Source organism: Heterodontus francisci, chromosome 13, assembly GCF_036365525.1.
Source record: "Heterodontus francisci isolate sHetFra1 chromosome 13, sHetFra1.hap1, whole genome shotgun sequence".
Classification (NCBI taxonomy): Eukaryota; Metazoa; Chordata; class Chondrichthyes; order Heterodontiformes; family Heterodontidae; genus Heterodontus; species Heterodontus francisci.
In genome coordinates, this window is record NC_090383.1 from 40550975 (window position 1) to 40576162 (window position 25188).

Genomic DNA, 25188 nt, shown 5'->3' on the forward strand with positions numbered 1-25188 from the left:
TTCGACCGTGCCCTTCCCTGCCAGCATATGCTCCCAACTTATGCTCCTCAGTTCCTGCCTGACAGCATCATATCTACCCTTCCCCCAATTGTAAACCTTGCCCTGTTGCACATACCTATCCCTCTCCATTACCACAGTGAATGCTACAGAATTGTGATCACTATCTCCAAAGTGCTCGCCCACCAACAGCTCTATCACTTGCCCTGGTTCATTACCTAGTACCAAATCCAATATTGCCTCCCCTCTGGTCGGGCAGTCTACATACTGAGTCAGAAAAGCTTCCTGGACATACTGCACAAACACTACCCCATCCAAACTATTCGATCTAAAGAGTTGCCAATCAATATTTGGGAAGTTGAAATCCCCCATAATTACTACCCTGTGACTTCTGCTCCTTTCCAAAATCTGTTTCCCAATCTGCTCTTCCACCTCCCTGCTGCTATTGGGGGGCCTATAGAAAACTCCCATCAAGGTGACTGCTCCTTTCCTGTTCCTGACCTCAACCCACAGTGCCTCAGTCGGCACATCCTCCTCGAAAATTCTTTCAGCAGTTGTTACACTATTTCTAACTAACAATGCCACCCCCCCCACCTCTTTTACCACCATTCCTAATCTTATGAAAACATCTATAACCAGGTACCTCCAAAAACCATTCCTCCCCCTCACCTATCCACGTTTCAGTGATGGCCACAACATCGTAGTCCCAAGTGCCCATCCACGCCTTCAATTCACTCACCTTATTCCTGATGCTTCTTGCGTTGAAGTATACGCACTTTAACCCTTCTCCGTGCCCATCTGTCCTCTGTGACAGTGCTACCTTCCCCAATACCTCACTACACTCTTTGTCTTTCTGAGTGGACCCACTGGTCCCTGGATTACAAGTCCGGTTCCCATCCCCCTCCCAAACTAGTTTAAACCCTCCCGAACAGTACTAGCAAACCTCCCTCCCAGGATATTGGTGCCCCTCTGGTTCAGATGCAGCCCGTCCTGTTTGAACAGGTCCCATCTTCCCCAGAATGCAGTCCAATTATCCAAGAACTGGAAGCCCTCCCTCCTACACCATTCCTGCAGCCACGTGTTCAGCTGTGCTCTCTCCCTATTCCTAGCCTCACTATCACGTGGCGCCGGCAACAAACCAGAGATAACAACTCTGTCCGTCCGAGCTTTCAGCTTCCAGCCTAACTCCCTAAACTCACTTCTAACATCTGTGCCACCCTTCCTTCCTACGTCGTTGGTGCCAATGTGCACCACGACCTCTGGCTGCTCCCCCTCCCCTTTAAGGATCCTGAAGACGCGATCACAAACATCACGGACCCTGGCACCAGGGAGGCAACAAACCATCCGTGCGTCTCGCCTGCGCCCACAGAACCGCCTGTCCGTACTCCTCACCATCGAGTCCCCGATGACTAGTGCTCTCCCATTTTCCCTCCTTCCCTTCTGAGCCACAGTGCAGGACCCCGTGCCAGAGGCCCGGTCACTGCAGCCTGCCCCCGATAGGCCGTCCCCCCCAACAGTATCTAAAACTGTATACTTGTTGTTGAGGGGAACGACCACAGGAGATCCCTGCACTGACTTCTTCCCACCTCTAACTGTTACCCAGCTGCCTTTGATTTGTGGAGTAACGACCTCCGTGTAGCTTCTATCTATCAACCTCTCAGCTTCCCGAATGATCCTCAGTTCATCCAGCGATAACAGGAAGTGGCATCGAGACGGTCATCAATGTATCGAAAGAAGAGGTGAGGGATGGGGTCTAAGTAGGACTGGAACAAGGAATGTTCCATATATCCCACAAAAGGCAGGCATAGCTAGAAACTCCTTTCTAAATCTTCCCTTTTTGCACCGATTATTATTTTCGTTGTTCTCAGGACAAGCACGTCTTCTTCGGGTAACTACTTGTCGCCTTCACCTAACGCTCAAAAGTAGCACTCATATAACCTCTGGCCATTATTACCGAATAGCTCTCCCCACCATTCAAGCCCTCAACAGAAGCCAGTCCTCACACTGAAGTGAATGAAATTATGGTTCAGCCATAAGTGAATTATTTTCTATAGACATGCGTTATTGCTAGTTTCCTGACATTTATATATTTCAGTCCAAACACTTAGGCATGACTTATGTTCACTGAATCCATTTAAAAATCATCAACTTCTCAATTATTAATTCATGGACAAATCAGACATTTTTCATATGGATAAGACTACATTTTATAAGTATTTGTTTCATCCATTTATGGACCTATAATGACTCACACACAAAGAAATAAATAAATGCAGCTGATTTGTCAGCCCCACTTTCATCCATTATGACTGAAGCTAATATTAGAGGTTTTTCTGAGAGTGGGACCTGTGCTGAGTAAAAGTGCAAGGAAAATCGGAAATGGAGCAGAGTGGGAGAGATACAAAGTGACAAAGGAAAACAACGAAAATAATAATCGGTGCAAAAAGGGAAGATTTAGAAAGGAGTTTCTAGCTATGCCTGCCTTTTGTGGGATATATGGAACATTCCTTGTTCCAGTCCTACTTAGACCCCATCCCTCACCTCTTCTTTCGATACATTGATGACCGTCTCGATGCCACTTCCTGTTATCGCCCTGAATTGGAAAATTTCATTGACTGTGTTTCCAATTTCCATCCTTCTCTCACCTTCACATGGTCCATCTTGGACTCTTCCCTTCCCTTCCTGTATTATTCTGTGATTCTGTTAACATTCAAGGCTATGGGCCAAGTGCTGGCAAATGGGATTAGGTAGACAGGTCAGGTGACTTTAATGCATTGGTGCAGACTCGATGGGCCGAAGGGCCTCTTCTGCACTGTATTATTCTGTGATTCTGTGATTCCTCGACTTCTCTGTCTCTAATTCTGTGAACAGACTATCAACCAATATTCATTAGAAGCTCACGGTCTCCCACAGCTACCTGGACTACACTTCCTCTCACCCCACTTCCTGCAAGGAATTGATTCCATTCTCCCAGTTTCTTTATTTCTGTTGTGTCTATTTGGATGATGCAACATTCCATAATAGCGCTTCCGATATGTCTTCCATGTTCCTCAACCAAGGATTCCCCCCCCCCCCCACCATAGTTGACAGAGCTCTCAACCGTGTCGGATCTATTTCACTTCTGCTCTCACCCCTTTCAGTCCCTCCCAGAAACAGGATAGGGTTCCCCTTGTCCTCATCTTCCACTCCACCAGTGTCCGTATTCAATAGATCATCCTCCACCATTTCCGCCATCTCCAGTGTGATGCCACCACCAAACACATTATCCCCTCTCCTCTCCTTTCAGCATTCTGAAGGGACCATTCCCTGCACGACACCCTGGTCCACTCCTCTGTCACCACCAACACCTCCCCGCCCTTCCTACAGCACCTTTCCATGCAAGTGCAGGAGATGCAACACCTGTCCTTTTAACTCCTCTCTTCCCACAATCCAGGGCCCCAAACATTCCTTAGCTGTATTTCTTTCAATTTACTATACTGTATTCGCTGCTCACAATGTGGGATCCTCTGCATTGGGGACACGAATTGCAGACTGGATGACCACTTGGAGGAACACCTCCGCTCAGTCTTCAAGCGTGACCCTGGAGCTCCTGTCACTTGGCATTTTAATTATCCGCCTTGCTCCCACTCTGACCTTTCTATTCTTCGCCTGCTGCAGTGTTCCAATGAAACTTAATGCAAGCTCAAGGAACAGTACCTCATCTTTTGACTGGGCACTTTACAGCCTTGAGGACGCTACATTGAATTCAATAATTTCAGATCATAAGCTTTGCTCCCATTTTATCTTTTTTCGTGTTTTTTCTGCTGGTGTGCTTTTTTTTTTTAGCTCCCCCTCCACCCAATCTGTTTCTTCATGAATCCCTTTTGCTTTGTGTTCAGCCAGATGCTGTCCTGTCATTTACACCTCATCCAGATACATCTGTTGTTTCTTTACTTGGCTTTGTACCATGAAACCTTTTACATTTAATCTCTCCTGCCCTCCACCTCACCACCCTTTTGTTCTTTTTCACCTCTCACCCTTTCACTTGCTCAAAACCTTTCTAACCTTTGCCAGTTCTGATGAAAGGTCATTGACCTGAAATGTTAACTCTGTTTTTTTTATTTGTTTCATGGGATGTGGATGTCGCTGGCTAGGCCAGCCCTAATTGCCCTTGAGAAGGTTGTGGTGAGCTGCCTTCTTGAACCGCTGCAGTCCATCTGGTGTGGGTATACCACAGTGCTGTTAGGGAGGGAGTTCCAGGATTGTGATCCAGCGACAGCGAAGGAACAGCGATATATTTCTAAGTCAGGATGGTGTGTGTCTTGGAGGGGAACTTGCAGATGGTGGTGTTCCCATGTGTCTGCTGCCCTTATCCCTCTAGGTGGAACAGGTTGCGGGTTTGGAAGGTGCTGTCGAAGGTGGCATGGTGAGTTGCTGCAGTGCACCTAGTATATGGTACACACCATTGAAACACACAAGAATTGAAAATAAAAGTAAGGATGTTATGCTTCAGTTATACAGGGCATTGGTGAGACCACATCTCGAATACTGTGTGCAATTTTGGTCTCCTTATTGAAGGAAGGATGTAAATGCTTTGGAGGCCGCTCAGAGGAGGTTTACGAGATTGATACCCGGAATAAGCGGGTTGTCTTGTGAGGAAAGGTTGGACAGACTGGGCTTGTTTTCACTGGATTCAGAAGAGTGAGGAGAGACTTGTTTGAAGTTTATAAGATCCTGAACAGTCTAAAGAAGGTGGATGTGGAAAGGACGTTTCCTCTTGTGGGTGAGTCCAGAACTAGGGTGCACTGTTTCAAAATTAGGGGTCACCCTTTTAGGACATTGATGAGGGGAACTTTTTTTCTCTCAGAGGGTTGTGCGACTTTGGTATTCTCTGCCTCAGAAGGTGGTGGAGGCAGAGGTCATTGAATACTTTTAAGGCGGAGGTAGATAGATTCTTGTTTGGCAAGGGAATCAAAGGTTATCGGGGGTAGATGGGCATGTGGAATTCAAGACACAAGCAGATCAGCCATGATCTTATTGAATGGTGGAGCAGGCTGGAGGGGCCAAATGGCCTACTTCTGCTCCTAATTGATATGTTTCTATGTTCGAGTGTTGTTAGAAGTGCACGCATCCAGGCAAATGGAGAGTATTCCATCACACTCCTGACTTGTGCCTTGTAGATGGTGGACAGGCTTTGGGGTGCGAGGAGGTGAGTTATTCACCACAGAATACCCAGCCTCTGACCTGCTTATGTATTTATGTGGCTGGTCCAATTCAGTTTCTGGTCAATGGTAACCCCAGGATGTTCATGGTAGGGGATTCAACGATGGTAATGCCATTGAATGTCAAGGGGAGATGGTTCGATGTTCTCTTGTTGGATTTGGACACCGCCTGGCTCTTGTGTGCCATGAATGTTACTTGCCACTTATCAGATCAAGCCTGAATGTTGTCCATATCTTGCTGCATGTGGGCACGGACTGATTCAGTATCTGAGGAGTTGCAAATGGTACTGAACATCGCACAATCAGCAGCAAACATCCCCACTTCTGACCTTATGATGGAGGGAAGGTCATTGATGAAGGAGCTGAAGATGGTTGATCCAAGGACACTACCCTGAAGAACTCCTGCAGCAATATCATGGGGCTGAGATGATTGGCCTCCAACCACCACAAAAATCTTTCTTTGTGCTGGGTCTGACCCCAACCAATGGAGAGTTTCTCCTGATTCCCATTGACTTCAATTTGGCTAAGGCTCCTTGATGTCACACTTGGTCAAATGGTGCTTTGATATCACCTCACATGTTCAGCTCTTTTTTCCATGAGTCGGCAAAGTCTGTAATGAGGTTAGGAGCCAAGTGGCCCTGGCAGAACCCAAATTGAGCATAAATGAGCAGGTTGCTGCTCTTTAATTGGAGCTTGATAGCACTGTCGAAGACCTCTTTTATCACTTTGCTGATGACCGAGAGTAGACTGATAGGGGCGGTAATTGTACGGATTGGATTTGTCCCGGTTTTTGTGGGCAGGACATACCTGGGCAATTTTCCACATTGCTGGGTAGATGCCAGTGTTGTAGCTGTACTGGAATAGCTTGGCTAGGGGCATGGGTAGTTCTGCAGCACAAGTCTTCAGTACTACAGCAGGGATGTTTATTTATTTAACGACACAGCACTGAAACAGGTCCTTCAGCCCACCGAGTCTGTGTCGACCAACAGCCACCCATTTATACTAACCCTACGGTAATCCCATATTCCCTACCTACACTAGGGGCAATTTACAATGGCCAATTGACCTATCAACCTGCAAGTCTTTGGCTGTGGGAGGAAACCGGAGCACCCTGGCAAAAACCCACGCGGTCACAGGGAGAACTTGCAAACTCCGCACAGGCAGTACCCAGAATCGAACCCGGGTCCCTAGAGCTGTGAGGCTGCGGTGCTAACCACTGTGCCACTGCATCCTGTTGTCAGGACCTTTGCAGTGTCCAGTGCCTTTATCCATTTCTTGGTATTACCTGGAGTGAAGCAAATCGGCTGAAGACTGGCATCTGTGATGCTGGGCAATTCAGGAAGAGGACAAGATGGATCGTCCACTTGGTACTTCTGGTTGAAGATGGTTGCAAATGCTTCAGCCTTTTCTTTTGCACTGATGTGCTGGGCTCCTCCATCATTGAAGTTGGAGATATTTGTGGGGCCTCTTCCTCCAGTTACAGACCAGTGAATCTTACATCAGTAGTGGTGGAAATGCTAGAGTCTATTATAAAGGATGTGATAGCATCCATAACACCTGGAAAGCATAAATGGGATTGGACAAAGTCAGCATGGGTTTACGAAAGGGAAATGCTTAACAAATCTACTGGAGTTTTGAGGATGTAACTAGTAGAATAGATAAGGGTGAACCAGTGGATGTGGTGAATTTGGGTTTTCAGACAGCTTTTGCTAAGGTCCCACTTAAGAGGTTAGTGAGCAAAGTTAAAGCACATGGGATTGGGGGTAATATACTGGCATGGATTGAGAATTGGTTGACAGACAGGAAACAGAGAGTAGGAATAAATGGGTCTTTTTCCAGGTGGCAGGCAGTGACTAGTGGGGTACCGCAGGGATCAGTGCTTGGGCCTCAGCTATTCACAATACATATTAATGACTTGGGTGAGGGAACTAAATACATTTCCAAATTTGCAGACGACACAAAGCTGGGGGTAAAGTGAGCTGTGAGGAGGATGCAAAGAGGCTCCAATGTGATTTGGACAAGTTGGGTGAGTGGGCAAATGCATGGCAGATGCAGTATAACATGGATAAATGTGAGGTTATCCACTTTGCTTGTAAAAACAGAAAGGCAGATTATTATCTGAATGGTGATAGATTGGGAAAGGGGGAGTTGCAACGAGACCTGGGTGTCCTTGTACACCAGTCACTGAAAGCAAGCATTCAGGTGCAGCAAGCAATTAGGAAGGAAAAGAGTATGTTGGCCTTCATTGCAAGAGGACTTGAGTTCAGGAGCAAGGATGTCTTACTGCAGTTATACAGGGCCTTGGTGAGACCACATCTGGAGTTTTGGTCTCCTTATCTGAGGAAGGATGTTCTTGCCATGGTGGGACTGCAAAGAAGATTTACTAGGCTGATTCCTGGGATGGCAGGATTAATGTATGAGGAGAGATTGAGTCGACTAGGCCTTTATTCACGAGAGTTTAGAAGAATGAGAGGGGATCTCATAGAAACCGATAAAATTCTAACACAACTAGACAGGTTAGATGCAGGGAGGATGTTCCCGATGGCTGGGGAGTCCAGAACCAGGGGTTACAGTCTCAGGATACGGGGTATGCCATTTAGAACCGAGTTGAGGAGAACATTCTTCACTCAGAGGGTGGTGTACCTGTGGAATTCTCTACGGTACCGCAGAAGGCAGTGGAGGCCAAATCATTAAATATATTCAAGAGGGAGATAGATATATTCCTTAATGCCAAAGGGATCAAGGTATTTGGAGAAAAAGCGGGAACAGGGTACTGAATTAGACGTCAGCCAAGATCTTTTTGAATGGTGGAGCAGGCCCGAAGGGCCGAATGGCCTACTCCTGCTCCTCTTTTCGATGTTTCTATGTTAAGCACTGATTCATTCGCTCAGGGTGGGCAGTAGGTGGTAATCAGCAGGATGTTTCCTTGCCCATGTTTAACCTGATGCCATGAGACTTTGTGGGTCTGGCATCAATGTTGAGGACTCCCTGGGCAACTGTGGCTACTATGGGCTACTATGCTGCCACCTCTGGTGTGTCTGTCCTGCTGGTGGGCAAGACATACCCAGGAGTGATGATGGTGGTGTCTGGGACATTGGATATAAGATATGTTTCCGTGAGTATGACTATGTCAGGTTGTTGTTTGACTAGTCTGTGTGATAGCTCTCCCAATTTTGGCACAAGAAGTTAGTAAGGAAGACTTCACATGGTCAACGGGACTGTGTTTGCCATTGTTATTTCCAGTGCCTAGGTTAATGCTGGGTGTTCCGTCCTGTTTTATTCCTTTTCAACTTTTGAATATTTTGTGCAACTGAATGGCTTACTAGGGCTTTTCAGAGGGCAGTTAAGAGTCAACCATTGCGTGGGTCCAGAGTCACATGTAGGCCAGACCAGATAAAGACAGCAGATTTCCTTCTCTAAAGGACATTAGTGAACCAGATGGGTTTTTACGACAATCGATGGTAGTTTCATGGTCACCATTACCAAGCTAAGCTTTCATTTCGAGATTTTTGTTAATTAGTTGAATTGACTAATTAATTGAATTTAAATTCCACCAACTGCCATGGTGAGATTTGAACCCTTGTCCCTAGAGTGTTGATCTGGGTCTCTGGATTAACAATGATATTACCACAATGCCACTGTAGCCACAGATGCTACCTGACCTGCTGAGTATTTCCAGCATTTTCTATTTGTGTTTCAGATTTCCAACATCCACAGTATTTTGCAGTCACTGACTGACTTTACGATCTCCCTATTCTGTAAACTTTCAGTGCACACAACCAATGCCTGCGCTAGCAACCTGTCCAAAATGGCATCTGGCATGACCAGCACCAGAAAAGTGCATGTGCAACATAAACACTATTTTGGACTGGAAATAGCATCCATAGCGCCAAAAATATAACCGCTACGCAATCAAATTTTGCAGCCATATAGTATAAACTAGGGAAGAGGTTGGGCCCACTCTTACCTTTCAGGAGTGGAGCGGACCTGTGGGGAAAACGCCGAGAGCGGAGCCTATAAATCGAGCCCGAGGATCGAGGCCCAGTCTCTTACATTCCAGGAGCGGAACAGTGATGTAAGAGGAGAGCTGCAAGGTGGTTGGTTGGGTGAGTCACTGCTGTTAGTGCATTTAAATATCAGAAAAAAATAAGGGGAAAGCTTTTTTTGTTGAAAAATAAAACCTCTGGTGACAAGGTGAGTACTACTAAAGTGTTTTTTTTTAAATTCGGTGTAGTTTATTAAGGACTTTAGATTGGAGTGGGGAGAACAAGGCCCCTAGTGTAATTAGTATTTTTTAATTAAGGGAGTAACTAATTAATCTAAGGGTCAGTCATGGCAGGAGAGCTCAGCCCCGTGATATGCTATGTGAGAAATCAGGGATGCTTCCAGCGTCCCTGGCGACCATGTGTGCAGGAAGTGTATCCATCTGCAGCTACTGGCTACCTGCATTACGGAGCTGGAGCTGCGGGTGGATTCACTGGAGCATCCGCGATGCTGAGGACATCATGGATAGCATGTTTACTGAGGTGGTCACACCGCAGGTAATGGCTGCACAAGCAGAAAAGGGATGAGTGACCACCAGACGGAGTAGTAGGCGCAGGCAGGTAGTGCAGGAGTCCCCTGTGGCCATCCCCCTCTCAAACAGATATACCGCTTTGAATACTGTTGGGGGGATGACCTCCCAGGGGAAAGCAGCAACAGCCAGGTTCGTGGCACCATGGACGGCTCTGCTGCACAGAAGGGGAGGAAAAGAGGTGGAAGAGCTTCAGTGATAAGGGTTTCTATCATAAGGGGTGCAGATAGGCATTTCTGTGGCTGCAAACGAGGCTCCAGGATGGTATGTTGCCTCCCTGGTGCTCGGGTCAAGGATGTCTCTGAGCGGCTGCAGGACATTCTGAAAGGGGAGGGTGAGCAGCCAGAGGTCGTGGTCAATATTGGTACTAACGACATAGGCAGGAAGAGAGATGAGGTCCTGCAAAGTGAATATAGGGAGTTAGGCAGAAGGTTAAAAAGCCGGACCTCTAGGGTTGTAATCTCAGGATTACTCCCTGTGCCAAGTGCTAGTGATTTTAGGAATGGGAGGACAAGGCAAATGAAGGCATGGCTGAAGAGTTGGTGTAGGCGGGAGGGCTTCAGCTACTTGGATCACTGGGATCTCTTCTGGTGCAGTGGTGACCTGGACAAGAGGGACGGGTTGCAGCTGAACTGGAAAGGGACCAATATCCTTGTGGGGAGCTTTGCTAGTACTACTAGGGAGCGTTTAAACTAGTGTGGAAGAGGGGTGGGACCCAAAGTAGTAGTCTCTCCAATGAGATAGTTGAGGCAAATATGGAGTCGAAAGCAAGCAAGTCCAGTAGGTAGGCTGGGCAGGGGTAGGACAGGGTGCGTGGAAGGTCTGGTAGGCTAAACTGCATTTACTTTAATGCAAGAAGCCAAATAGGTAAGGCAGATGAACTCAGAGCATGGATCGGTACATGGGATTGTGATATTATAGCTATTACAGAAACGTGGTTGAGGGATGGGCAGGACTGGCAGCTCAATGTTCCGGGGTACCGATGCTTCTGGCGTGGCAGAGGTGGAGGTAAGAGAGGAGGGGGAGTTGCACTATTGATTAGGGAGGACATCATGGCAGTACTCAGAGGATATCCCAGGGGGAACGTCCAGCGAGGCCATATGGGTAGAACTTGGAAATAAGAAAGGGGTGGTCACTTTGATGGGATTATACTATAGGCCCCCCAGTAGTCAGAGGGAATTGGAGGAGCATATATGTAGGAAAATCACAGATAGGTGTAGGAATTATAGGGTTGTAATAGTAGGTGATTTTAACTTCCCTAACATTGACTGGGACGACCTTAGTGCTAAGGGATCAGCTGGGGAAGAATTTGTTAAGTGTGTCCAGGATAGTTTTCTGAAGCAGTATGTGGATGGCCCTATGAGAGAAGGGGCTACACTTGACCTCCTCTTAGGAAATGAGGATGGGTAGGTGGTTGATGTGTCAGTGGGAGAGCACTTTCGGACTAGTGACCATAACTCTATTAGTTTCAAGATAGTTATGGAAAAGGATAGGACTGGTCTTCAGGTTGAAGTCCTAAATTGGGGGAAGGCTAATTTCAATGGCATCAGACAGGAACTCTCAAAAGTTGAATGGGAGTGGCTGTTTACAGGTAAAGGGACATCTGGCAAGTGGGAGGCTTTTAAAAGTGAGATAGGAAGAATTCAGGGCCGGCATATTCCTGTTAGATTGAAGGGCAAGGCTGGCAGGTTTAGGGAACCTTGGTTGACGAGGGATATTGAGGGTCTGATCAGGACAAAGAAGGAGGCATATGTCAGGTATAGGCAGCTGGGATCAAGCGAGTCCCTCGAGGAGTATAGGGGATGCAGAAGTTCACTTAAGAAGGAAATTAGGAGGGCGAAAAGGGGCCATAAGATTTCCCTGGCAGTTAAGACAAAGGAGAATCCTAAAAGATTCTATAAGTATATTAAGAGTAAAAGGGTCGCAAGGGAGAGAGTAGGTCCCCTTAACGATCAGTGTGGCAATCTATGTGTGGAGCCATGGGAAATGGGCGAGGTCTTAAATGAATACTTCTCGTCTGCATTTACCGTGGAGAAGGTCATGGAATCTCGCGCATTCAAGGAAGGGAACAGCGATATCCTGGAGCATATCAACATTACAAAGGAGGTGTTGTTGGAGATTTTGGAGTGCATTGAAATGGATAAATCCCCAGGACCTGACCAGGTGTATCCGAGGATGCTATGGGAAGCAATGGAGGAGATTGCTGGGGCCCTGGCAGAGGTTTTTGTATCAACGTTAGCCATAGGTGAGGTACCAGAAGACTGGAGGATAGCTAATGTTCTGCCTTTGTTGAAGAAGGGCAGCAGAGATAAGAACAAAGAACAAAGAAAATTACAGCACAGGAACAGGCCCTTCGGCCCTCCAAGCCAACGCCGATCCAAATCCTCCATCGAAACCTGTCGCCTATTTTCTAAGGGTCTGTATCTCTTTACTTCCTGCCCATTCATGTATCTGTCTAGATACATCTTAAAAGACGCTATCGTGCCCGTGTCTACCACCGCCACTGGCAATGCGTTCCAGGCACCCACCACCCTCTGCGTAAAGAACTTTCTACGCATATCCCCCGCTAAACTTTTCCCCTTTCACTTTGAACTCGTGTCCCCTTGTAATTGAATCCCCCACTCTGGGAAAAAGCTTCTTGCTATCTGTCTATACCTCTCATGATTTTGTACACCTCAATCAGGTCCCCCCTCAACCTCCTTCTTTCTAATGAAAATAATCCTAATCTACTCAAGCTCTCTTCATAGCTAGCGCCCTCCATACCAGGCAACATCCTGGTGAATCTCCTCTGCACCCTCTCCAAAGCATCCACATCCTTTTGGTAATGTGGCGACCAGAACTGCACGCAGTATTCCAAATGTGGCCGAACCAAAGTCCTATACAACTGTAACATGACCTGCCAACTCTGGTACTCAATACCCCGTCCGATGAAGGAAAGTATGCCGTCTGCCTTCTTGACCACTCTATTGACCTGCGTTGCCACCTTCAGGGAACAATGGACCTGAACACCCAAATCTCTCTGTACATCAATTTTCCCCTGGACTTTTCCATTTACTGCATAGTTCACTCTTGAATTGGATCTTCCAAAATGCATCACCTCGCATTTGACCTGATTGAACTCCATCCGCCATTTCTCTGCCCAACTCTCCAGTCTATCTATATTCTGCTGTATTCTCTGACAGTCCCCTTCACTATCTGCAACTCCACCAATCTTACTGTCGTCTGCAAACTTGCTAATCAGACCACCTATACTTTCCTCCAAATCATTTATGTATATCACAAACAGTGGTCCCAGCACGGATCCCTGTGGAACACCACTGGTCACACGTCTCCATTTTGAGAAACTCCCTTCCACTGCTACTCTCTGTCTCCTGTTGCCCAGCCAGTTCTTTATCCATCTAGCTAGTACACCTTGGACCCCATGCGCCTTCACTTTCTCCATCAGCCTACCATGGGGAACCTTATCAAACGCCTTACTGAAGTCCAATGTATACGACATCTACAGCCCTTCCCTCATCAATCAACTTTGTGCTGTATCTCTGAACTAAACTAAACCTGGATTAGTATAAATGGGTGGTTGATGGTCGGCACAAACTCGGTGCGCCGAAGGGCCTGTTTCAGTGCTGTATCTCTAAACTAAACTTTGTCACTTCCTCAAAGAATTCTATTAAGTTGGTAAGACATGACCTTCCCTGCACAAAACCATGTTGCCTATCACTGATAAGCCCATTTTCTTCCAAATGGGAATAGATCCTATCCCTCAGTATCTTCTCCAGCAGCTTCCCTACCACTGACGTCAGGCTCACCGGTCTATAATTACCTGGATTATCCCTGCTACCCTTCTTAAACAAGGGGACAACATTAGCAATTCTCCAGTCCTCCGGGACCTCACCCATGTTTAAGGATGCTGCAAAGATATCTGTTAAGGCCCCAGCTATTTCCTCTCTCGCTTCCCTCAGTAACCTGGGATAGATCCCATCCGGAACTGGGGACTTTTCCACCTTAATGCCTTTTAGAATACCCAACACTTCCTCCCTCCTTATGCCGACTTGACCTAAAGTAATCAAACATCTGTCCCTAACCTCAACATCAGTCATGTCCCTCTCCTCGGTGAATACCGATGCAAAGTACTCGTTTAGAATCTCACCCATTTTCTCTGACTCCACGCATAATTTTCCTCCTTTGTCCTTGAGTGAGCCAATCCTTTCTCTAGTTACCCTCTTGCTCCTTATATATGAATAAAAGGCTTTGGGATTTTCCTTAACCCTGTTTGCTAAAGATATTTCATGACCCCTTTTAGCCCTCTTAATTCTTCGTTTCAGATTGCGCCTACAATCCCGATATTCTTTCAAAGCTTCGTCTTTCTTCAGCCGCCTCGACCTTATGTATGCTTCCTTTTTCCTCTTAGCTAGTCTCACAATTTCACCTGTCATCCATGGCTCCCTAATCTTGCCATTTCTATCCCTCATTTTCACAGGAACATGTCTCTCCTGCACGCTAATCAACCGCTCTTTAAAAGCCTCCCACATATCAAATGTGGATTTACCTTCAAACAGCTGCTCCCAATCTACATTCCCCAGCTCCTGCCGAATTTTGGTATAGTTGGCCTTCCCCCAATTTAGCACTCTTCCTTTAGGACCACTCTCGTCTTTGTCCATGAGTATTCTAAAACTTACGGAATTGTGATCACTCTTCCCAAAGTAGTCCCCTACTGAAACGTGAACCACCTGGCCCGGCTCATTCCCCAACACCAGTTCCAGTATGACCCCTTCCCGAGTAGAACTATTAACATACTGCTTGAGAAAAGCCTCCTGGATGCTCCTTACAAATTCTGCTCCATCTAGACCTCTAACACTGAGTGAATCCCAGTCAATGTTGGGAAAATTAAAATCTCCTATCACCACCACCCTGTTGCTCCTACATCTTTCCATAATCTGTTTACATATTTGTACCTCTATCTCACGCTCACTGTTGGGAGGCCTGCAGTACAGCCCCAACATTGTTACCGCACCCTTCCTATTTCTGAGTTCTGCCCCTATTGCCTCACAGCTCGAGTCCTCCATAGTGCCTTCCTTCAGCACAGCTGTGATATCCTCTTTGACCAGTAATGCAACTCCTCCACCCCTTTTACCTCCCTCTCTCTCCCGCCTGAAGCATCGGTATCCTGAGATATTTAGTTGCCAATCATGCCCTTTCCTTAACCAAGTCTCAGTAATAGCAATAACATCATACTCCCAGGTACTAATCCAAGCCCTAAGTTCATCTGCCTTACCTACTACACTTCTTGCATTAAAACAAATACACCTCAGACCACCAGTCCCTTTGCGTCCATCATCTGCTCGCTGCCTACTCTTTCCCTTAGTCACATTGACTTCATTATCTAGTTCCTTACAGGCTTTCGTTCCTACCTCCTTACTCTCCACTGACCTCATTTGGTTCCCATCCCCCTGCCACATTAGTTTAAACCCTCCCCAACAGCGTTAGCAAAAGCAACCCCAAGGACATTGGTTCCAGTCCGGCCCAGGTGTAGACCGTCCAATTTGTAATAGTCCCACCTCCCCCAGAACCGGTCCCAATGTCCCAAAAATCTGAACCCCTCCCTCCTGCACCATCTCTCAAGCCACGCATTCATCCTGACTATTCTTTCATTTCTACTCTGACTATCACGTGGCACTGGTAGCAATCCTGAGATTACTACCTCTGAGGTCCTACTTTTTAACTTGGCTCTTTACTCCCTACATTCTGCTTGTAGGACCTCATCCCGTTTTTTACCTATATCATTGGTGCCTATGTGCACAACGACAACTGGCTGTTCACCCTCCCCCTTCAGAATGTTCTGCAGCCGAACTGTGACATCGCTGACCCGTGCACCTGGGAGACAACATACCATTCGGGAGTCTCGTTTTCGACCACAGAACCGCCTATCTGCTCCCCTTACAATCGAATCCCCTATGACTATAGCCCTTCCACTCTTTTTCCCGCCCTGCTGAACAGCAGAGCCAGCCACGGTGCTATGAACCTGGCTACTGCTGCCTTCCCCTGGTGAGCCATCTCCCTCAACAGTATCCAAAACCTGTTGTGGAGGGAGATGACCACAGGGGACACCTGCGCTGCCTTCCTGCTCTTTCTCTGCCTTTTGGTCACCCATTCCCTTTCTCCCTCAGCAATCCTAATCTGCGGTGTGACCAATTCGCTAAATATGCTATCCATGACCTCCTCAGCATCGCGGATGCTCTAAAGTGAGTCCATCCGCAGCTCCAGAGCCGTCATGTGGTCTGACAAGAGCTGCAGCTGGACACACTTCCAGCACGTGAAGGAGTCAGGGACATCAGCCGTGTCCCTGAGTTCCCACATTGAGCAAGAGGAGCATGTCATGGGTCTGAGATCTCCTGCCATATTTAATCTTAAGATTAAACTTAGTTAAATGAAAAAGGAACGAAAAGTTTTTAACCAATCGCACGTTAAAAAAAAAAGAGAAATAGAAAAAGCATTACCTTATCTACACACCACTGAGTCCTTTTTTTTTGGTTTGAGGAGGAGGGCAGGTGGGAGACACTACAGGTGTCGTGTCTCGGGTTCAGAAACAGCCCAAATATAATAGGGTTTTACTTACCCAGCAGCCCCCTGGTCTCCGCCGAAAACAAAAAGAAATTAAGTTTACTTTAAACTGACCTTCCTAGCTGCTCACTCGCTCGCACTCTCTGCTCCCGAAAAAGCTGCTGCAATGAAAGGCAAGTTATTTTAAACGGCCCCAATATATAGGGTTTTACTTACCCAGCTGCCCCCTGGTCTCCGCCGAAAACAAAAAGAAATTAAGTTTACTTTAAACTGACCTTCCCAGCTGCTCACTCGCTCGCACTCTCTGCTCCCGAAAAAGCTGCTGCAATGAAAGGCAAGTTATTTTAAACGGCCCAAATATATTGGGTTTTACTTACCCAGCAGCCCCCTGGTCTCCGCCAAAAACAAAAAGAAATTAAGTTTACTTTAAACTGACCTTCCCAGCTGCTCACTGGCTCGCACTCTCTGCTCCAGAAAAAGCTGCTGCAATGAAAGGCAAGTTATTTTAAACAGCCCAAATATATAGGGTTTTACTTACCCAGCAGCCCCCTGGTCTCTGCCGAAAACAAAAAGAAATTAAGTTTACTTTAAACTGACCTTCCCAGCTGCTCACTCACTCACACTCTCTGCTCCCGAAAAAGCTGCTGCAATGAAAATTTGGATAAGCCAGGGAACTACTGGCTGGAGAGTCTTCCATCAGTGGTGGGAAATTTATTGGAAGGGATTCTGAGAGACAGGATTTTTATGCATTTGTAAAGGCAAGTTCTGATTAGGGATAGTCAGCATGGCTTTGTGCGTGGGAAATCATGTCTGATGAATTTGATTGAGTTTTTTGAGGAGGTGACCAAGAGGATTGACGAGGGCAGGGCGGTGAACGTTGTCTACATGGACTTTAGCAAGGCCTTTGACAAGGTGCCACATGGTAGGCTGGTCCAGAAGGTTCAAACACATGGGACCAAGGGTGAGCTGCCGCAGGGATCGGTGCTGGGCCCTCTGTTATTTGTCATATATATTAATTGGATGTGAATGTAGGGGCTTTGATTGGTAAGTTTGCAGATGACACCAAAATTGGTGGAATAGTGGACAGTGAAGAAGGTTGTCTAAGGTTACAACAGGATATAGATCAACTGGGAAAGTGGGCAAGGGAGTGGCAAATTGAATTTAACGCAGGCAAGTGTGAAATGATGCATTTTGGGAAGTTAAACCAGGGCAGGACATATACAGTGAATGGCAGGGCCCTGGGGAGTGTTGTTGAGCAGGGAGACCTTGAGGTGCAAGTACATAGTTCCCTGAAAGTGGCAACACATGTAGACAGGGTGGTGAAGAAGGCATGCTTGCCTTCATTGGCCGAGGCATTGAGTACAAAAGTTTGGACGTCATGTTACAGTTGTACGTAACGTTGGTTAGGCCGAACTTGGAGTACTGTGTGCAGTTCTGGTCACCGCACGACAGGAAAGATGTGATTAAGCTAGAGAGGGTGCAGCAAAGATTCACAAGGATGTTGCCTGGTTTGGAGGGCTTGAGTTACAAAGAGAGATTGGAGAGGCTGGGTGTGTTTTCTCTGCAGTGAAGGAGGCTGAGAGGGGACATGATAGAGGTATATAAAATTATGAGAGGCATAGATAGGGTAGATAGCCAGAGTCTGTTTCCCATGGTAGGGTTGACGAAAACTGGAGGGCATAGATTTAAGGTGAGAGAGAGGAAATTTAAAGGAGATCAAAGAAGTAAATTTTTCACACAAAGAATAATGGGTATCTGGAATGAGCTGCCAGAGGAGGTGGTGGAGGCAGGAACAGTAGTAACATTTAAGAGGCATCTGGACAGGTACTTGAATGAGCAAGGCATAGAGGGATATGGAATTAATGCAAACAGGTGGATTAGTATAGATAGGCATAATCATGGGTGGCACAGTTGTGCAGTGGTTAGCACCGCAGCCTCACAGCTCGTGACCCGGGTTCGGTTTTGGGTACTGCCTGTGCCGAGTTTGCTAGTTTTTTTTTAGAGATACAGCACTGAAACAGGCCCTTTGGCCCTCCGAGTCTGTGCCAACCACCCCTTTATACTAATCCTACACTAATCCCATATTCCTACCACATCCTCACCTGTCCCTATATTTCCCTACCACCTACCTATACTAGGGGCAATTTATAATGGCCAATTTACCTATCAACCTGCAAGTCTTTTGGCTTGTGGGAGGAAACCGGAGCACCCGGAGAAAACCCACGCAGACACAGGGAGAACTTGCAAACTCCACACAGGCAGTGCCCAGAATTGAACCCGGGTCACTGGAGCTGTGAGGCTGCGGTGCTAACCACTGCGCCACTGTGCCGCCCAAAGTTCTCCCTGTGACCGCGTGGGTTTCCGCCTGGTGTTCCGGTTTCCTCCCACAGCCAAAGACTTGCAGGTTGATAGGTAAATTGGCCATTGTAAATTGCTGCTTGTGTTGGTAGGTGGTAGGAGATTGGTGGGGATATGGTCGGGAATATGGGATTAATGTAGGATTAGTCTAAATGGGTGTTTGTTGGTCGGCACAGACCCGTTGGGCCAAAGGCCCTGTTTCTATGCTGTACAACTCTATGAGTAGGACCAAAGGGAAATATTCAGATAGAGGCAGAGGACATAGCTAAAGTACTAAATGACCACTTTGCACCTGTCTTTACACAGTCAGTGGATGATTTAAAGGTTACACTAAATAAGGAGACAGAGGTTGGTATAGGATAGTAATAGAGAAGATGTGATTACATTTGTGGATGTAGACGTGGATGAGCTTTCCGGACGTCGATGGTGGGCACTGAGGAAATGGCTTATTACCTGCACCAGCTTCCCCCCCCCGCCTCTTTACCCCCCTTCCAACACCCCCCACCCCCGTCCCCTTCCCTGCTCCACCCTCTCAGCTCACCCCCTCACAAGCCCGTCCCAGCCCGCTCCCCCCTCGCACCATCTTCACCCCGCACCCCCTTCCCCTGCACCCCCCCCCACCCCCTCCCTCTACCCCTCCCCCTTGCATCCCCTCCTCCCACCGGCACCATCCTACACCTGTGTAGGGGCCCCAACAACCCCACTGCCTTGTGGGCGTCTCGGGAGAGACCAAGGCTAAGGGAGTAAACCCTAACAGAAAATCCGGAGCGGAATCCCGTAGGCGGTCATGTGTCACCTTTGGCATATTTCCGGCAGTTCCTGCAGCCATACTGGTGCCAAACGTCGTGTCCTGCACTCCTTTGGACCCCACCAGAAAGGCCGAGAGGGGGGTTTTGACGACTGGGCAACTCTCAACCTCCATAAATTTGCCCAGGCATGCGCCATGGAGAGGTCACTCCATAGTTGCCTCACAGCGACTAAAACAACACGGAAGGCAGCAGTTACGGGTTATAAGTCCAGATAAATTGGCGTAGAAACTGGGCGCCACGGGTTGCCTTTGTCGGTGGGAGAGGTCATTGCACCTCACTGGACAGCTACCGCCCGCCTCAAACCGGGCAGCCCCCGGTCAATAAGGTTCTGTCCCGCCACAGTCCACCTGCTTCAATGGGTGCTTGGAGCTCAGGGTCATTGCCCGAAAGGTGGACTGATACACCGCACCAAACAACATGAAAAAAGGAAAGAAGGTACCAGCCCTTCGCTTTGCAAGCTGGAACGTCAGAACTATGTGTCCTGGCCTGTCGGAAGACCTTACACAAATCAACGATTCTCAGAAGACCGCCATCATTAACAACGAGCTCAGTAGACTCAATGTGGACATTGCAGCACTTCAGGAGACTCGCCTCCCCGCGAGTGGCTCTCTAGCAGAGCAAGACTACACCTTCTTCTGGCAGGGCAGGGATCCTGAAGAACCAAGACAGCATGGAGTGGGCTTCGCCATCAGAAACTCCTTGCTCAGCATGATAGAGCCTCCCTCAAATGGCTCGGAACGCATACTGTCCATCCGACTGCTCACCACCTCTGGTCCAGTACACCTACTCAGCATCTATGCTCCAACACTCTGCTCCCCACCTGAAGCTAAAGACCAGTTCTATGAACAACTCCATAACATCATTAGCAGCATCCCCAACACCGAACACCTATTCCTGCTGGGGGACTTTAATGCCAGGGTTGGGGCCGACCATGACTCATGGCCCTCCTGCCTTGGGCGCTATGGCGTTGGAAGGATGAATGAGAACGGGCAGAGACTGCTTGAGTTGTGTACCTATCATAACCTCTGCATCACCAACTCGTTCTTTGACACTAAACCCTGTCACCAGGTTTCATGGAGGCACACAAGATCGCATCGTTGGCACCAGCGAGACCTCATTGTCACAAGGCGAGCCGCCTTAAACAGTGTTCAAATCACACGCAGCTTCCACAGTGTTGAATTCGACACCGACCACTCCCTGGTGTGCAGCAAGGTTAGACTCAGACCAAAGAAGTTGCATCATTCCAAGCAGAAGGGCCACCCGCGCATCAACACGAGCAGAATTTCTCACCCACAGCTGTTACAAAAATTTCTAAATTCACTTGTAACAGCCCTTCAAAACACTCCCACAGGGGATGCTGAGACCAAGTGGGCCCACATCAGAGACGCCATCGATGAGTCAGCTTTGACCACCTACGGCAAAAGCGCGAAGAGAAATGCAGACTGGTTTCAATCTCATAATGAAGAGCTGGAACCTGTCATAGCCGCTAAGCGCATTGCACTGTTGAACTACAAGAAAGCCCCCAGCGATTTAACATCCGCAGCACTTAAAGCAGCCAGAAGTACTGCACAAAGAACAGCTAGGCGTTGCGCAAACGACTACTGGCAACACCTATGCAGTCATATTCAGCTGGCCTCAGACACCGGAAACATCAGAGGAATGTATGATGGCATGAAGAGAGCTCTTGGGCCAACCATCAAGAAGATCGCCCCCCTCAAATCTAAATCGGGGGACATAATCACTGACCAACGCAAACAGATGGACCGCTGGGTTGAGCACTACCGAGAACTGTACTCCAGGGAGAATGCTGTCACTGAGACTGCCCTCAATGCAGCCCAGCCTCTGCCAGTCATGGATGAGCTGAACATACAGCCAACCAAATCGGAACTCAGTGATGCCATTGATTCCCTAGCCAGTGGAAAAGCCCCTGGGAAGGACAGCATTACCCCTGAAATAATCAAGAGTGCCAAGCCTGCTATACTCTCAGCACTACATGAACTGCTATGCCTGTGCTGGGACGAGGGAGCAGTACCCCAGGACATGCGCGATGCCAACATCATCACCCTCTATAAAAACAAAGGTGACCGCGGTGACTGCAACAACTACCGTGGAATCTCCCTGCTCAACATAGTGGGGAAAGTCTTTGCTCGAGTCGCTCTGAACAGGCTCCAGAAGCTGGCCGAGCGCGTCGACCCTGAGGCACAGTGTGGCTTTCGTGCAGAGAGATCGACCATTGACATGCTGTTCTCCCTTCGTCAGATACAGGAGAAATGCCGTGAACAACAGATGCCCCTCTATATTGCTTTCATTGATCTCACCAAAGCCTTTGACCTCGTCAGCAGACGTAGTCTCTTCAGACTACTAGAAAAGATCGGATGTCCACCAAAGTTACTAAGTATCATCACCTCATTCCATGACAATATGAAAGGCACAATTCAACATGGTGGCTCCTCATCAGAGCCCTTTCCTATCCTGAGTGGTGTGAAACAGGGCTGTGTTCTCGCACCCACACTTTTTGGGATTTTCTTCTCCCTGCTGCTTTCACATGCGTTCAAATCCTCTGAAGAAGGAATTTTCCTCCACACAAGATCAAGGGGCAGGTTGTTCAACCTTGCCCGTCTAAGAGCCAAGTCCAAAGTACGGAAAGTCCTCATCAGAGAACTCCTCTTTGCTGACAATGCTGCTTTAACATCTCACACTGAAGAGTGCCTGCAGAGTCTCATCGACAGGTTTGCGTCTGCCTGCAATGAATTTGGCCTAACCATCAGCCTCAAGAAAACGATCATCATGGGACAGGACGTCAGAAATGCCCCATCTATCAATATCGGCGACCACACTCTGGAAGTGGTTCAAGAGTTCACCTACCTGGGCTCAACTATCACCAGTAACCTGTCTCTCGATGCAGAATTAAACAAGCGCATGGGAAAGGCTTCCTCTGCTATGTCCAGACTGGCCAAGAGAGTATGGGAAAATGGCGCACTGACGCAGAACACAAAAGTCCAAGTGTATCAAGCCTGTGTCCTCAGTACCTTGCTCTGCGGCAGCGAGGCCTGGACAATGTATGTCAGCCAAGAGCGACGTTTCAATTCATTCCATCTTCGCTGCCTCCGGAGAATCCTTGGCATCAGGTGGCAGGACCGTATCTCCAACACAGAAGTCCTCGAGGCGGCCAACATCCCCAGCATATACACCCGACTGAGCCAGCGGCGCCTGAGATGGCTTGGCCATGTGAGCCGCATGGAAGATGGCAGGATCCCCAAGGACACATTGTACAGCGAGCTCGTCACTGGTACCACCATGTCTCCGCTTTAAAGACGTCTGCAAACGCGACATGAAGTCCTGTGACATTGATTACAAGTCGTGGGAGTCAGTTGCCAGCGATCGCCAGAGCGCTGATTCACAAACCACTGACCACCTCCACGCGCTTACCTATTGTCTCTCGAGACAAGGAGGCCAAAGAAGAAGAAGAAGAAGAAGAAGATGAAAAGTGTAGATGAGCGGAGAGACTTTGGTGCCCATTTTTCAAATTCTTAACAGTGGCAGGGCAAGTTGATAAGGTATATAAAAAGTATATGCATTACTCCTTTGCCAGCATCTACCAAACCTGTGACCTTTACCACCTAGAAGAACAAGGCTAGCAAATACATAGGAACATCATCACTTGCAAGTTCCCCTCCCTATCACCCCTGTGCTCGCTGATTTACACGCCCAGTTAAACAACACCTTGATTTTAAAATTCTCATCCTTGTTTTCAAATGCCCCCATTGGCTCACCCCTCCCTATCTCTGTAATCTCCTCCGGCCCCACAAACCTCCAAGATATCTGTGCTTATCTAATTCTGGCCTCTAGATCATCCCCGATTTTAATCACTCTACCATTAATGGCCGTGCCTTCAGCTGCCTCAGTCTTATGCTCTGGAAATCCCTCCCTAAACATCTCTGTCTCTCCACCTCACTTTCCTCCTTTAAGACATTCCTTAAAACCTACCTCTTTGACCAAGTGTCTCCTTGTGTAGCTTTGTGTTATATGTTGTTTTATAATATATATATGAAACATATAGGATCCTGAGGGGTCTTGACAGTGTGGATGTGGAAAGGATGTTTCCTCTTGTGGGAGAATCTAGAACCAGGGGTCACTGTTTAAAAATAAGGGGTTGCCCATTTAAGACAGAGATGAGGAGAATGGTTTTCTCTCAGAGAGTCGTGAGTCTTTGGAACTCTCTCCCTCAAAAGGCGGTGGAAGCAGAGTATTTGAATATGTTTAAGGCAAAGATAGATAGATAGGTTCTGAAGAAGGGTCACTGACCTGAAATGTTAACTCTGCTTCTCTCTCCACAGATGCTGCCAGACCAGCTGAGTATTTCCAGCGTTGCTTGTTTTTATTTCAGATTTCCAGCATCCGCAGTGTTTTGCTTTTATTATTGTAGATAGATTATTGATAAGCAGGGGGTGAAAGGTTATCAGGGGTAAGTGGTATTGTGGAGAAATCAGTTCAGCCATGAACTTATTGAATGGCGGAGCAGGCGCGAGGGGCCGCGTGGACAACTCCTGCTCCTAATTCGTATGTTCGTATAATACCCCTGTGAAGCACCTTGGGATGTTTTATTACATTAAAGGTGCTATATAAATGCAAGTTGTTGTTGTTGTTGATCAGAATGTTCCATCTATGGAGGAAGGATTGCTCTAGTTGTTACCTGTAACAAAATCATAAGCAAGTTCTTTGCAATGTCGCTACACAAAGCAAACCCATTTTTCCCCATCGGTTTAAAAAGGGTTTTCAGAAGGCGTTATAACTGTTCAATATGTAAAAATGATGGGGACTAAATTTAACATCATTAAACCCATTTTGTAGGCCTGAAATGGGTGCAACAATAACCCATCCAGGGGCCACATCCAAGTCTTTGGCCACTGCTAAATTGGTTGAGAGCCTATTTTCAGGTGGTCCTGGCAGATGCCTGTAATGAACATTATTCACTATTGATATTAGATTCCTGTGCTCATAACATACCTGGACTCCTAAATTTGTTTGCTCCAGTTAAAACTTGCTATGAACAAGTTCCAATAAGCATTCCTGGGTCTTCAGCAATCTCACTAGTAGTCTTGGAGATCTTTAAAGGAAACACTATCTCAAAATGACCCAAAAACTTGGAAATTATTTAATATTTTGTGGAGGGAGCAGGAGCAGCTCCATAAAAGAACTGTGAGACGCTCCTGGCCAGCACTACCTTAAACATTCAGTTCCTTCACCACTGGAAAACAGTGGCAGCAGTGTGTACCATCTACCAGACACACTGCAGCAACTGGTCAAGGTTCCTTCAGCAACATCTTCCAAAGCTAGAACTCTACCACCTAGAAGAACAAGGGCCGCAGACGCATAGGAACACCACCATTTGCAACTTCCCCTGCAAGTCACACACTATCCTGACCTGGAACAATATCGACGTTCCTTCACTGTCGCTGGGAACTCCCTCCCTAACAGCACTGTGGTTGTACCTACACCACATGAACAGCAGTGGTTCAAGAAGGCAGCTCACCACCACCTTCTCAAAGGTAATTAGAATCATAGAGCCATTACAGCACAGAAGGAGGCCATTTGGCCTGTTTTGTCCACACCGGCTCTCGACAAGAAAAATTCAGCTTGCCCCATTCCCCGACCCTTTCTCCATAGCCCTGCAAGTTTTTGCTCTTCAGGT